This window comes from Taeniopygia guttata, chromosome 4 (assembly GCF_048771995.1).
Source record: "Taeniopygia guttata chromosome 4, bTaeGut7.mat, whole genome shotgun sequence".
Lineage (NCBI taxonomy): Eukaryota > Metazoa > Chordata > Aves > Passeriformes > Estrildidae > Taeniopygia > Taeniopygia guttata.
Window position 1 is genome coordinate 47450919 of NC_133028.1, and position 15448 is coordinate 47466366.

A 15448-nucleotide genomic window follows, 5' to 3' on the forward strand; every position below is an offset into this window, starting at 1 on the left:
GCCTATTGGCCAGGATCCATCTCACTCTGTCCTGAGAAGAGAAGAACTCATATATAAATGGGATGGTATAGGTCTGGAGTGAGGTCCATTCTGCAGGTTGGGCACCTGCCGAGAATCTCCAGGGCAACAGGGAGGCACTCGCTGCAGAAGACATGGCCACACAGGGTTGTCACAATCAGTCGTCCACTTTGCATAATCTGGAAGAATGAAAATCACAACATGTATTGGGAGGAAAGAATTTGAGTTTGCTGCTCAACTGGCAGCAGGCAAATGACACTTTGAGCATCTGGAATCAAACGAACAAGAGACTCTCAGATCTGCCAGTGTCACTTCACCAAGAAGTGACTCATGGAGCTCCACAGCAAGGGCTGTGCTTCCAGCCAGCTGCCCACAGCATCCCACATCCCACAGCATCCCAGTCTTGTGCAGCTCCCCTTCTGGCTTTCTCCTCCCACATAGCAGAAAGGATCACAATAGGTGGATCCTTACCTCTGAGTAAGAATCCATGCAAATTGGACACCTAATGACACCTCCTTGCTGTGCACTGGAGGAAACAGAACTAGAAAGAACATGCAGCTGTTAATATAACCACACTTCAACATTTATTGATCCATAAAATCTCACATATTCATACAACTGCACTGACTAGCCATGACACATTTCCTTTGAAGAACCCTGCTGTCTTTAAGTCTCTGTTTGCTGCATTTAATGAGCATATGGGGGGTCTCCCTGCCCCGAGGGAAAGTGTGTCCTGGTTTTCACTAGGAGAAAGGTGCAGTCAGTCACCTTGCTCTGGGATTTGATGCAAGTAATCCCCATTCTTTGCCATACCCTCACACTCATCTCTAAGGTTCTGTGCAAAATTGTACATCTGCCTTGGGCTGCCTTTTTCTCCCAAAATGCAAATGGTATCATGTGATCATCATGCAACATGGGAGAAGGAGGGAAATACATAGAGTATGGGAAGGCCTCAAAGATAAACCAGGCATACCTGTATAACTTAGTCCTATACAGAAAACAAAACAAAGGGCACAAAATTTCATGTTTGTTAGGGCATGAGCCATACATACTCTGAAAGTGCAGCTCCCTCCTCTGCTGCTCCCTGTTCTGCAGGGGCTGAGTCAGCCACAGGTGCATCATTAGCTCCTGTTCCATTACCAGAGGCATCCACCTGTTCCTGGCTGTTCAGGGTGGCCCTTCTCCTTTGCTGTTGATAAACTGTAAGTTTCATAAGTTATATCAGATACAAAATGTAGAATATGTGTAAGATTTCTGAAGGAAGGATGATCTTTGTATTGCTATATTTGAGCATTCTACACTTTCAAACCAAATCACCTGGAAGGGAGATTTATTCCATTCAATAAACAGCAACTAACAAACAAGCTCAAACTGATGCCCAGGTGGCAGAAAAGCAAATTCCTTGTTGGTAGAATTGGCTTGTAAAGGTTCAGGGCTTGAAATGCTTGAAGGAGCTCAGATTTGGGGAAGGGTCAACAAAGCTTGGGGAGAAGGATGCCCACTGAGAGTGGACAGAAAAAATGCAGAATTGAGGGGCCAAAAGGACATCTGGCACAACTCCCAAGATAAGGAAGAAACTGAGAAACCCAACTCTTCTGAAAGCAGCTCTGACCGGTAGAAAATTCCTGCAGGGGGAGATTGCAGCCCCCAACTCATGGAGCAGCAACTCAAGAAATTTCCCCAGCCCAAAAGAAGAGGGAGACCGAGCAATAGACTGAGTGGACTAATTAAGGTGAGAAGTAAGACAATCATTAACCAAATAAAGACAGAACACGAGCTAAGGAGATAACCATGTCACTTGTAATGCTAATTTCTTTGTTTGTTAAAATCTATAAATAATAGAAGTTATTTTGATAGTGGGTGTGTCTGATTTGTGAAATACCACTGAGCACCCAGACTGGTGACACACTGAAATAAACAACCAGTGTCTCTCTCAAGTGCATGATTATTTACCTGTCACACCCCAGTAACAAATCCAATTTTTGTGGACAACATATTGACCAAATCACAGGGAGAACCATTCTTAATGGCCTGCTCTGTAACAGCAGAAGGGTCAAGAAATGCTTTTTAACTCTCAGAAACCGCAGGCAGCGATGACCTCTGCAACTCCAGTGCCCATGTAACACTAATCAATCACCAATCAATCAAAACTGCAGAAAGTGTTACCAAATTAAAGTTCCTTCTGCATAAGTACTCAGCTACAACTTTTATTGCAGGGATTTCCCACTGTGACTGACAGAGGCCACCACACACACATTGCATCCGTTCTCTAAGACACTGGCCAGAGGCTTTAGCCCTGTCCCTTGCCTTTTGCTAAAAGCAGTTTCAATCCCTGCTGCTCGACTTTCTTGGGAAAGTACAACAAAACGAACTATCACATTTTAGATAAAAGTCCATTACCAACCGTAAAACATCATCTCACCTTCAACAAGCTTCCATCGATGCACATGGGAAGGGAGAGAAAAGAAGATACAATTAGATTTGGTGAGCCCCCCTGGTGCTGCACACAAACCCCAGCTCAGAAAGCAGTTACAGCAGAGGAGAGGAGCAAGGCTAGGCTGTCACCCTCTAAGTTTGCCTAAGAGCATCAAAGCAGTAGCACAAAGAGCCGCTGCCCTGAAAAGCAAAGAAGTGGGTGCTGCTGATTCTGCTCTCATTGCTGCAACAGGGGACAAACAGAGGCAGCTTAGGAACCCCCTGAACACCCTCCTCCCTTGTTCCTGTTCCCTATTTGGATTTGACCTGGCGCTGTTTATTTCCCTCATTCTCCCAAAAGTGGCAAGTTCTGCTATGATAACCTTGACACTTCCTGTTAGATGAACAGCTGCTAAAGAAAGGACGCCACCACAGAAATTTGGGAGTAATTAATTCTATCAGTCAATGCTAGAACTACAAGGTACACACAGATCTGCCAGCGCCATTCTGGCAAGGGCTTCTTCCTCTATGGACACCACCAGGGAGGGACTTGGAGGGATGGGCAAGCTGGAGTTTCCCAGCAAGGGCTGTTCTTCCAGACAGCTGCCCATAGCACCCATCTAGAACAACTGAGTTGTTCTAGAGCTCCCCTATTGTCCCTTTCCCTCCCACTAATCTGAAAGGACAACAACAGGTGGATCCTTACCTGTGAGTAACAACTCATGCAAATCACGCAGAGGAGACTAGCAGAGGGCCTTGTGTTATAGAGAACAGATGCAGAAAGAACATGCAGCCATTAATTGCACCATGCATGACAGGTTATTGATACAGAAATGCCAGAAAGTAAAACATCCCTTCTTCTGATTTAGCAACATCCCAGCCCCATTTCAATTACTTTCATATACTTCAGCCTCTTCAGTGTTACTACAGTGTTACAGAATGATACATTCCATTAGGATTTCATGAACAGAAAAGAAAAGCCATAAAGCTTGGCAGAAACCGGTTTTCTACCATATATCAGAAATTAGACTTTGAAGAGACACTTTATCTGTCACATACCTTTCAATATCTTGTGGTTCCTCTTCATTCTCATCTGCCAGTACTTCAGCTGCATTCTCTGCTGCTCTGGAATCAAGTGGGTCTTGCTGGTTCTGCTCCCAGAATGGGGTAAAAATGGAGACAGATTAGGAGGTGCCTGAATCTTCCTGAACAGCCTGCTTTCCTCTATCAGTTCCCTAAGTGGATTTGGCATGGAGTCTTTTCTTTCCCTCTTTCTCCCCCAAAAGGCTCAATCATTAGTCTAAAGATTTTGTCTTAGATGGACAGATGCTAAACAACAGAAGCCACAACAGGAATTTGCAGCACAGAATTCCAGTTTGCTGCTCTATTGGCACCAGGCAAACTGGACTTGGACTATGTGCGGCCTGTCACTCAATGCTAGAACTACAAGGAACACACAGATCTGCCAGTGCCATCCTGGCAAGGGCTTCTCCCTCTATGGACACCATCAAGGAAGGGCTTGGAGGGATGGGCAGGTTGGAGCTTCTCAGCAAGGGCTGTGGATCCTCACCTCTGCATTGTCATCCTCACAAGTTGAAGGACTCAGGAGATATGTCATCCATGCACTAGAGGGAGAAGAACCAGAAGAACATGCAGCTGTCAAATTCACGGAGCACAGAGGGCTTCCACGACATAAAATTGCAAAAATAGAAATAACCCCTCATTCTGATTTGGCAACATCCCAACCCAGAAACACAGTCAGTGCAAGAGCTTTTATGTACTGCAAGCACGGCAGTGTATCTCAATGCATAATGTAAGAAAAAGTCAGTAATGACTTCCTGATTGGAGAAGAAAGGTTCCTCCGGGATTTTGCGGGTTTTTAGAGCTTTCTTTCCGTTACTTCTCTTCCGGACAAGTCACTACGTGTCAAGTAAGAATTCTCCAAGCTGAATCAAGTAGAACTCAAAAGTTTGGCAAAAACCTGATTCTACCATGTATCAGAAATTGCACTTTGGAGAGACACTTCATCAGTCACATACTCATCATTATCACTTGGTTCCTCTTCACTGTCACTTGCCCGAAGCTCAGCTGAATTCTCGGTGTCGCTGGGGCCAAGTGAGTGCTGCTGGCTCTGCCCCTTGTCCTGCACCTGTGAGTTGTCACCCTCCCTCACTGGAGGACCAGAAGGACCTGCTGGCCATGCACTAAAAGAGAGCAGAACCAAAAGAACATGCAGCCTTTTAAACATGAGATAAAAATTTCACTGGACATCAAGGGTTACTAACAGAGAAAACACCTGTACTTAAAACATCCCCTCTTCTGATTAAGAAACATCCCAGCCCAGAAACACAATCATTCCAAGAATTTCTGTGGATGGGGTATCCAGCCATCCTCTTCCATTGGATGTTAGATGGACAGCTCCTAAGAAGCTAAGGCTTCACAAACAGAGAAGAAAGGCTTCTGCTGGATTTTGCTGGGCTTATTTTAATTCTCTTCCAGGCAGGCCACTAGATGCCAGCTCTGAAGTATTTGCACAGAGTTAGGCAGAACCCAAAAGCTTGGCAAAAACATCTTTTGACCACTTATCTGAAATTAGAGTTTTGATAGACACTTTCGCTCTCACATACCCATCATCTTCTCCAGGTTCCTCTTCATCGTTCTTTGCCAGTGGCTCGGCTGAATTCTCTGACACTCTGGAAAGATGTGGCTGCTGCTGGCTCTGCTGCCTGTCCTGAAATGGGGTGGAAATGGAACCACCACTTAGGAACCACCTGAACACTGTACTTCCTGCGTCCCTATTCCAGTTCCCTAATTGGATTTGGGATGGAGCCATTTCTTTCTCTCTTTCTCCCCCAAACTGGCAATTTCACCTGTGATAGCCTGAACACTACTTATTGTATGAAAAGCTGCTGAAGAGGAAAAAGCCCTGTACCCAGCCCTGCTCTTGCATTTGGTGCATGTGGCACTGGGTCATGCAAATTCTGCTGTAAAATTTGAAGCCTTTTCTTTGCAACGGTTCAGGAACAACTCTGTCAGGATGTAACTCCCGTGCTTTGTTTGCTGCATGTTTCTGTTTTGCACAGCAGCAGCGGCATCCCAAATTTGAGCAGATACATTGCACTGTGGGCTGGATCCAAGCATATTCTTACCAACTAGTAGGGGAAAAGGAAAAAATACCAAATGTGACCCTTTTAAAGGCTTCTTGGAATAAGAAACCAGTCAGCCGCACTTGCATTTTGCACCTCAGTGACAGAGGTATCTTAAACTGATGTTGCAGCTCAAACACTTCTTCCTTGGGAAGTCAAAGACTTCCTGTGCTCTCCTTTAAGTCACAGAAGCAACAACCTTTTAGGTTGCTCACCCACTCTCTGCAAGCAGTTCTCAGGCATGCTGATGTGTTCATGAGCGTGTTTCTGACTGGGAACGGCTGACTAAACTGTGGCAAATCAGAGGCATCATTCAACCTTTGAGGCCAGGGTACTCAGTAAGATTTCAGAAGACAGGCAAGAAAACAAATTTGAATGCAAGATGGAGAAGAGTGTGCCAGTCATTACTTACCACAGGAGACTCATCATCACTGATAGTGATGACTTCAGGCTCAGAAGAGACACCTGTGAGATCTATGACTTCTCCAGCAGCTGAAAAGAGAGAACATTAGAACCATGGTCAGAGATTACAGAGGAATGCAATGGGCGGCCATTGTAGAACAGGCTGTGGCTGGATTCACCGTGCCCTCAGGTTCAGGAATGTGTCCAACATTTCACTCAAGCTTTGCCCTCAACAGTGCACAGAGAGCAGGGCAGACCCTGTGCAAAACAAGCTGAAGGGCAGCTGAGCTCCTCACAGGTTCTATTGGATGACTACAGATTACAGGAGGTTCACATCAACAGATGATTCATTTCATATAGAACAAACCAAACAAACAAACCACAGCAATTACTAATTTTCTGGCACCATGCTGTACATTGGTTCCTTGAAGGATAGGGCAGAGCTAGTGACAGGTTTTCCTCATCTCCATCCAGCTTGGGAGATCTCAAACTCAGCTCTCCTGCCACCCTCCACTGTGGCAGCTGCAGTGACTGCCAGCTCATCAGAACACACGTTCAGGTGTTTGAGCAGCACTGGAGGACCTTTCCTACACAGCTCATTTCCCACTTGCAGCCAATAGGAGCAGAAATTCCAAGCAGCAGCAATAATGATCTCAGTAACAAACCAAAACTGTTGTCAGAAGGCTTGCTGTTTAGGGATGCCATACCAGGAGCTTCCCCAATCCCAAGGTTTCCCTTCCTCCCCAGTAAAAGGCCTAGAAATTGGCAAAAGCACATGGCCAGATGGTCTTCAACCCTCCAGAAGCCACTTCTGTTCTTACCAGGCTCAAAAGCAGGTGTGCCACTTTCCTCCAGGTCTATTGGCTCCATCTGCGAAGTTCCACCTGCGCTGGAGGGCAGCAGCCGGCTCCGTTTCCGAGCTGGTCTGGAATCAACTGCTCCTCCAGGGCGCTTTCGCTGACGCTGACAGGGAACAAAGCCTTAGCATTTTCTCTGCCACGAATATTAACATGGCCCTTGGGTTTTGCAACACCAATGACAGCACACAAGGATACAGAAGACACTCCTGCAAAGGCTGGAATACACACCAAATGCTGCTATGGGCCATTCCCACCCGAGTGCATCACATCAGGGAAAAGACAGCACCCCTGATCTCCAATAAGCCACCTCCCCGAGAAAGAACTGTCCCAATGGCTTGAAAATGAGGTGACCAGTTCCCAATTCCAGCAGGTTGCTGCTCACACCGTAAGCATTTCTGCACTACTTCTATCCCCCACAGAGATTCAAAACCTTCCCATTTCCAGAACATCAAGTTACATGAAGTTTTCAAAGGTTTCTGTTCCTCTGCATTTGCTACAAACTCTTGAAATGCTTTCTAGACCTACCCTGGAAAACGTTTCAAGAATCAGATTTGCATTGAGTTGCAAAGTACTTACTGAGCTCATGGTGTTTGGTGATCAAAAACAACCACCAAAAGAAGCGGGACAAACTCCAAAAAAGGAATGTCAGGGATGTGACCAATCCCTTCAGTTCCTTCAGGCAGCCCACTGCAGATTTTTCAGCGTGACAGAAAATTGCTCACCAAACCTATTAGAAAAGTAGAGGTGAGATTATCCATTTGGATTGCCAGTTTTCTTGAACACTCCCATGCCCTAAGACTCCCATTCCCAAGTCTCCAGTTCCTGTCCAAAGCTAGAGGCAAAGTCCATGACTCTGGTACTTGAGCCCACCTGCAGCCCATCCTGCAGCCCAGCCCAGCCCCTCAGCATCAGAAGCCTTTCCACGAATCGTCTGCACTCACCTGTACGGTCAGTCCAGAGTTTGGCCTGCAAAAGTCACCAAATCGCTCTCTATTCCCTCGCGGGATGGAGAAGAAGGATGCTCTGCGTCTGCTGCGCAGCAGAGAATCCCTCAACTGGCTCAACAGACTCCGTGCCAACAGAACCTTGGAACCAGGAGTGCCCCTGGCAACCAGTGGCAACATTCCATGCCCAGGTAACTGATGGCTGCTGTGCTCACCCATGGAGTTCCAGAACGCCATGGAGGCACCTTGTGGGTCTCAGATTCAGTCAAAGAGAGAAACGAGAGATTCTAGCCTGGGAAAGAGCTGGAGAAGAATGTAAATAATTCTTTATCTCTCTTGTTTTTCACATTGTTTATAGTTAAGTTCTAGCACTGTGCGTCAAGCGCTTTGCAGCAATGGTGTAGCTTGTTTTCACTTCAGGACCAATGGAGTTGGTGCTCACAAAGCTCTGTATAAAAGAGCAGTGTATTTTGAATAAACTGGAGTTTTACTCTCAGCAGCCTTCTGGTCAGAGTCTCTTCATTCCCATCCTACCTCGACAGCGACAGCACCTCAGCCATCCCCTGCTGCTGCTGCCGCCCCCCAGGTCAGGCCGCTCAGGGCCCGGCCCAGCCCGGCCTGGAGCGGCCCATGGACAGGGCATCCACAGCTTCTCTGGGCAGTCCCTTCCAATGTCTCACTGCCCCCTCAGCTCTCCCAAACACCCGATCCCAATCTCCCCTTCTCGTCTAAAACCCTTCCCCTTCCCCATGGCTCTCTGCCCCCTTTGGGCACCGCAAGGCCACAGTGAGGCCTCCCCGCTCCCTGCTCCTCCCCACGCTGGACAGCCCCGGCTCTCCCAGCCGGGCCAGGGGACAGGTGCTCCAGGCCCCCACACATCCCCACGGCTCCTCCGGCCCTGCTCCACAGGCACATCCTGCTGGGCTGGGCACAGCTGGGCACAGCTGGGCACAGCTCCACACGTGGGGCAGGGCAGGGGCAGAGCAGGGGCAGAGCTGCACCTCCCACGCCCTCAGCCTGAGCAACCCCAGCATCACTGGAGCCTTTCTGTGGCTAAAGAAACCCCACCACACCACACCTCCCCAAGTCAGAAAGAAATTTAAACCCTTCCTTAACCCTCCACCTTCTGGTTTATTCGTCTTTTGCTGTTTTAACTCTTATCTGAGTGTTTGAACTTTAACCCTAGTAAATAGCCATTAAAAAAGAATCAAACTTCATTGGGTTTTTTTTCCAGACTGTTGAAAGTCTAACAATTCAGATTATTATTTCAATCTCTGAAGTCTTGACATTTTCAGGGGTCCAATGCTCCTCTACTAGAGTTTCCCAACAGGGCTGAGGAGTTTTGCTTTGCTCCCAGGGACAGCACCTTCCTCCTGAGGCCGTGCTCCGCTACGGAAGGTGACAGAGCAGAAGAAGCAGAATTAGTATTCACTTTTCCTTCTAGCCACTCTGCCATGGGACCTGTGTTCAGAAGGAAGGGCTGTGGCTCCTGAGAAAAGCAGGGAACCCGTCTCAGCCCTGCCAGGTACAGGGCTGCTCCTCTGCCCCTGGTCCCGTTGGGTGTTATGGTGACGTTCCCCCCCTCACAGCCCCCTGAATTATCAGGCTTTGAGGGGAGGATTACCAGCAGATGGCAAAGATTTCCAAAAGAGGCTCTTACACCGATATATGTTGGTGCAGCTCTCTTTATTCTGTGATTATTAGGGGAGAGCGGGGCAAAAGATGATGAACAGGATTTGTTCAGATGATGAACAGGATTATATAGACTTATGAAAGGGTGGGCTACCCTGGCTCTCTGCCAACCCCGTTGGGGCAGGAAGGAGGCGTCCAGGGTTATCTTGATCAGAGTCACAGGGTCCCGGGTAAGGGGGCACAGAGTGCCCATGAGCACACTGTAACACTCTGGGGTGTGCGGAGAATGGTGGCAATTGATCCAGGGATCTGGAGAGCACAAGGATATGTTCAGCTCTGCCTCTACATGAGAAGGCTCTTTTCTTACAAAAGTTTCTCTGTTATTACAATTCATCCTTTTGGGTAATTGAAAACCTGCTGGGTGTTGAAGAATGGGTAGGGATCATTTTTCCATTTTTTGAAAAATCCCAAAGGAAATGGAATACTTTATATAAAAATGCAAAGACACCAAGGCAATTCCAAATATACATTTAATAGACAAATATATAAGATCCTTGTATGAATCCAAAAGCACTGATTATGAGAAATGAACAATGCAAATTTGCTGTCTTTGTGGTCTGGCCTTCAAAGCTCAAAAAACCCCACTTCTCCTATGCCTACAGATCAATGATGAAATGAGCCGAAAATGTGCTTTTCCTTCTGCTCACAACTATGCAACACAACTGAAACCAATGCTTTAACTCTTCAGTTACTTTTTGTTAATCAGTGCTTTCCTAGATCAATACTTTCTAAAAATTATATACACATGGAATGCTTTAATTCCTAAACCAATACCAAAATTTTAAAAGAAAATTGCCTCAGCTGATAGTGTTGAACCATACTAACATCTGTTTCAACCTATTATAAAATCAGCTGAGTGCCATTTCATTACTTAAATTTACTTGACCATAAATTGTTTCCTTAAAAGCTCCTTTTAATGAGAATACGTGGCATTACATGTCACCTAGGCATAAAGCTTTTAGAAAGACATTTAGATAATTTAGAAAGACATTTCTGCTTACTGTCATTGCATCCACCAAGTAGCTAAAAGTCTACCAAAAAATGATAACCAAAAAACATCGGTCTAAAATGTATGGCCATCTTGTAATTAAATAATTTTATTTGTGTCTGTTGAAGAATTGTCTTTGAGTTTAATTTTGACAAGTCAAGTAGGTTTCGTTAAAAATGAAAATCAAAAACTCACTTTATCAGGCTAATACTAATGTTTTCATTTTTTTATTAAGACCAAGGCGCATAAAAATTGGGGGTACATTGAACCTTGTTTATTACTACCTCTACCCAAATATGGCAATATGAGGACATCTTGAAATATGACTGAGGAAGCAGATAAATAATACAATAAAGACAAAAATGAAAAACCAAAATTAAGGATTCATGTCCACACAGATGACCAACTTTTAACACAAAGAAGACCTCAGTTCAGCTTGGTCATCTGAGTTTTCTGTTTCATGGCACAAGGAATTTACTCTCCCACTGTTTACCTGAGATCTGCCTGTGCCTCTTTATTACTTTTGTATAACAGAAGTAATTTTCTTTCCTCTCTTATGTCCAATTTTTAAATCTCTGGACGGTTGCATTTCTCTTCAGTGTAACATAGGATTATACTGCTGTGACTGAAGGAAGCTGTAGAGTTGTCTTTGCACTGTATATCCCCTCTTTGCATCTGTTTGGTTCATCCCAGCTTTCCCATCACTACCTGTATGTCCATCAAACCCCAACCCATCCCCCTGTCTCCTCCCAGGTGATGTGTCCATCACCTGGTGACCACTCCCCTTTGTCCAGACCCTTCTCCTAGGGTCACCAGGTACCTGGACCCTGGCTGGGACTCCTCCCCCACCCCCTCCTCAGTGGTCACTCTGAGGCCTTGCCCCCAGAGAGCCACTCTGATGTCCTTCCCCCATTGGCTGGTCAGGTTTTCCCCGCCCCCGATATCTGGCTGGTCTGGGCGGGGACACGCCCTCTCTTCCTCGGGACTCCTTTGAGGTGACGCTAGAACTTTGGAACTAATCCTGAAGGGAGAGCGCCTCTTTCTTCGCTTGTGTGACTAGCTCGTCTTTGGACTCACGTGGGCGCTTCTCCAGGGCCCCCGGGATTTGGGGAGAAGTCCTTCCCTCTGCCCGCCTAACCCCAACTGCCCAGCTGGCCGGGCTCCACAGGGAATCTGATCCCTGGATTGGAGGGGGAGATGCAGCAGGAAGCTACAACACACTTGTACTGCCAACAGCTCAAAGATGGTAACCAACTTCAGACATTCAAAAACACCTTTCTTCAAAAGCCTCAAGATTCTAATGAAACCTTACAGCACTAAATGCAGCAGTTTGTTAATGTACCAGTTTTTATCAAAGAACATTGCTTTCTTTGGCTGTGTGCACAACCTGCTACTCTTTCCATCTTCTGAGCAATAAAGTCATGACATTTTCACCAAAGCATCCACCAGAGTCTGGCCTGAGAAATTTAATCCCTCTCACCCCAAGCAGGCTGTGTTTCTTTTTCTCCGTACAACACGCACTGGCCACAAGAGCTGCAAAGCCTATGGCTTTAGCACATTGCCCCCAAATCAATGACTACAGGGAGATGAAAAGAATGAGCTTCTGACTGCTCCAATCAAGAGCCTTATTTCCACCTTTTAAACAACATCTCTGTCTATCAGCACAGTGCAGACAGAAGAGCAGAGAGACTATATTTAAATCAATGAAAACTTTTTTTATAATTGAATTTATCAAAAGTGAAACTATATACAGGAAGAACTATATACATAAAGAAACAAGTCTCTGCGCTGCCTATTGGCCAGGATCCATCTCACTCTGTCCTGAGAAGAGAAGAACTCATATATAAATGGGATGGTATAGGTCTGGAGTGAGGTCCATTCTGCAGGTTGGGCACCTGCCGAGAATCTCCAGGGCAACAGGGAGGCACTCGCTGCAGAAGACATGGCCACACAGGGTTGTCACAATCAGTCGTCCACTTTGCATAATCTGGAAGAATGAAAATCACAACATGTATTGGGAGGAAAGAATTTGAGTTTGCTGCTCAACTGGCAGCAGGCAAATGACACTTTGAGCATCTGGAATCAAACGAACAAGAGACTCTCAGATCTGCCAGTGTCACTTCACCAAGAAGTGACTCATGGAGCTCCACAGCAAGGGCTGTGCTTCCAGCCAGCTGCCCACAGCATCCCACATCCCACAGCATCCCAGTCTTGTGCAGCTCCCCTTCTGGCTTTCTCCTCCCACATAGCAGAAAGGATCACAATAGGTGGATCCTTACCTCTGAGTAAGAATCCATGCAAATTGGACACCTAATGACACCTCCTTGCTGTGCACTGGAGGAAACAGAACTAGAAAGAACATGCAGCTGTTAATATAACCACACTTCAACATTTATTGATCCATAAAATCTCACATATTCATACAACTGCACTGACTAGCCATGACACATTTCCTTTGAAGAACCCTGCTGTCTTTAAGTCTCTGTTTGCTGCATTTAATGAGCATATGGGGGGTCTCCCTGCCCCGAGGGAAAGTGTGTCCTGGTTTTCACTAGGAGAAAGGTGCAGTCAGTCACCTTGCTCTGGGATTTGATGCAAGTAATCCCCATTCTTTGCCATACCCTCACACTCATCTCTAAGGTTCTGTGCAAAATTGTACATCTGCCTTGGGCTGCCTTTTTCTCCCAAAATGCAAATGGTATCATGTGATCATCATGCAACATGGGAGAAGGAGGGAAATACATAGAGTATGGGAAGGCCTCAAAGATAAACCAGGCATACCTGTATAACTTAGTCCTATACAGAAAACAAAACAAAGGGCACAAAATTTCATGTTTGTTAGGGCATGAGCCATACATACTCTGAAAGTGCAGCTCCCTCCTCTGCTGCTCCCTGTTCTGCAGGGGCTGAGTCAGCCACAGGTGCATCATTAGCTCCTGTTCCATTACCAGAGGCATCCACCTGTTCCTGGCTGTTCAGGGTGGCCCTTCTCCTTTGCTGTTGATAAACTGTAAGTTTCATAAGTTATATCAGATACAAAATGTAGAATATGTGTAAGATTTCTGAAGGAAGGATGATCTTTGTATTGCTATATTTGAGCATTCTACACTTTCAAACCAAATCACCTGGAAGGGAGATTTATTCCATTCAATAAACAGCAACTAACAAACAAGCTCAAACTGATGCCCAGGTGGCAGAAAAGCAAATTCCTTGTTGGTAGAATTGGCTTGTAAAGGTTCAGGGCTTGAAATGCTTGAAGGAGCTCAGATTTGGGGAAGGGTCAACAAAGCTTGGGGAGAAGGATGCCCACTGAGAGTGGACAGAAAAAATGCAGAATTGAGGGGCCAAAAGGACATCTGGCACAACTCCCAAGATAAGGAAGAAACTGAGAAACCCAACTCTTCTGAAAGCAGCTCTGACCGGTAGAAAATTCCTGCAGGGGGAGATTGCAGCCCCCAACTCATGGAGCAGCAACTCAAGAAATTTCCCCAGCCCAAAAGAAGAGGGAGACCGAGCAATAGACTGAGTGGACTAATTAAGGTGAGAAGTAAGACAATCATTAACCAAATAAAGACAGAACACGAGCTAAGGAGATAACCATGTCACTTGTAATGCTAATTTCTTTGTTTGTTAAAATCTATAAATAATAGAAGTTATTTTGATAGTGGGTGTGTCTGATTTGTGAAATACCACTGAGCACCCAGACTGGTGACACACTGAAATAAACAACCAGTGTCTCTCTCAAGTGCATGATTATTTACCTGTCACACCCCAGTAACAAATCCAATTTTTGTGGACAACATATTGACCAAATCACAGGGAGAACCATTCTTAATGGCCTGCTCTGTAACAGCAGAAGGGTCAAGAAATGCTTTTTAACTCTCAGAAACCGCAGGCAGCGATGACCTCTGCAACTCCAGTGCCCATGTAACACTAATCAATCACCAATCAATCAAAACTGCAGAAAGTGTTACCAAATTAAAGTTCCTTCTGCATAAGTACTCAGCTACAACTTTTATTGCAGGGATTTCCCACTGTGACTGACAGAGGCCACCACACACACATTGCATCCGTTCTCTAAGACACTGGCCAGAGGCTTTAGCCCTGTCCCTTGCCTTTTGCTAAAAGCAGTTTCAATCCCTGCTGCTCGACTTTCTTGGGAAAGTACAACAAAACGAACTATCACATTTTAGATAAAAGTCCATTACCAACCGTAAAACATCATCTCACCTTCAACAAGCTTCCATCGATGCACATGGGAAGGGAGAGAAAAGAAGATACAATTAGATTTGGTGAGCCCCCCTGGTGCTGCACACAAACCCCAGCTCAGAAAGCAGTTACAGCAGAGGAGAGGAGCAAGGCTAGGCTGTCACCCTCTAAGTTTGCCTAAGAGCATCAAAGCAGTAGCACAAAGAGCCGCTGCCCTGAAAAGCAAAGAAGTGGGTGCTGCTGATTCTGCTCTCATTGCTGCAACAGGGGACAAACAGAGGCAGCTTAGGAACCCCCTGAACACCCTCCTCCCTTGTTCCTGTTCCCTATTTGGATTTGACCTGGCGCTGTTTATTTCCCTCATTCTCCCAAAAGTGGCAAGTTCTGCTATGATAACCTTGACACTTCCTGTTAGATGAACAGCTGCTAAAGAAAGGACGCCACCACAGAAATTTGGGAGTAATTAATTCTATCAGTCAATGCTAGAACTACAAGGTACACACAGATCTGCCAGCGCCATTCTGGCAAGGGCTTCTTCCTCTATGGACACCACCAGGGAGGGACTTGGAGGGATGGGCAAGCTGGAGTTTCCCAGCAAGGGCTGTTCTTCCAGACAGCTGCCCATAGCACCCATCTAGAACAACTGAGTTGTTCTAGAGCTCCCCTATTGTCCCTTTCCCTCCCACTAATCTGAAAGGACAACAACAGGTGGATCCTTACCTGTGAGTAACAACTCATGCAAATCACGCAGAGGAGACTAGCAGAGGGCCTTGT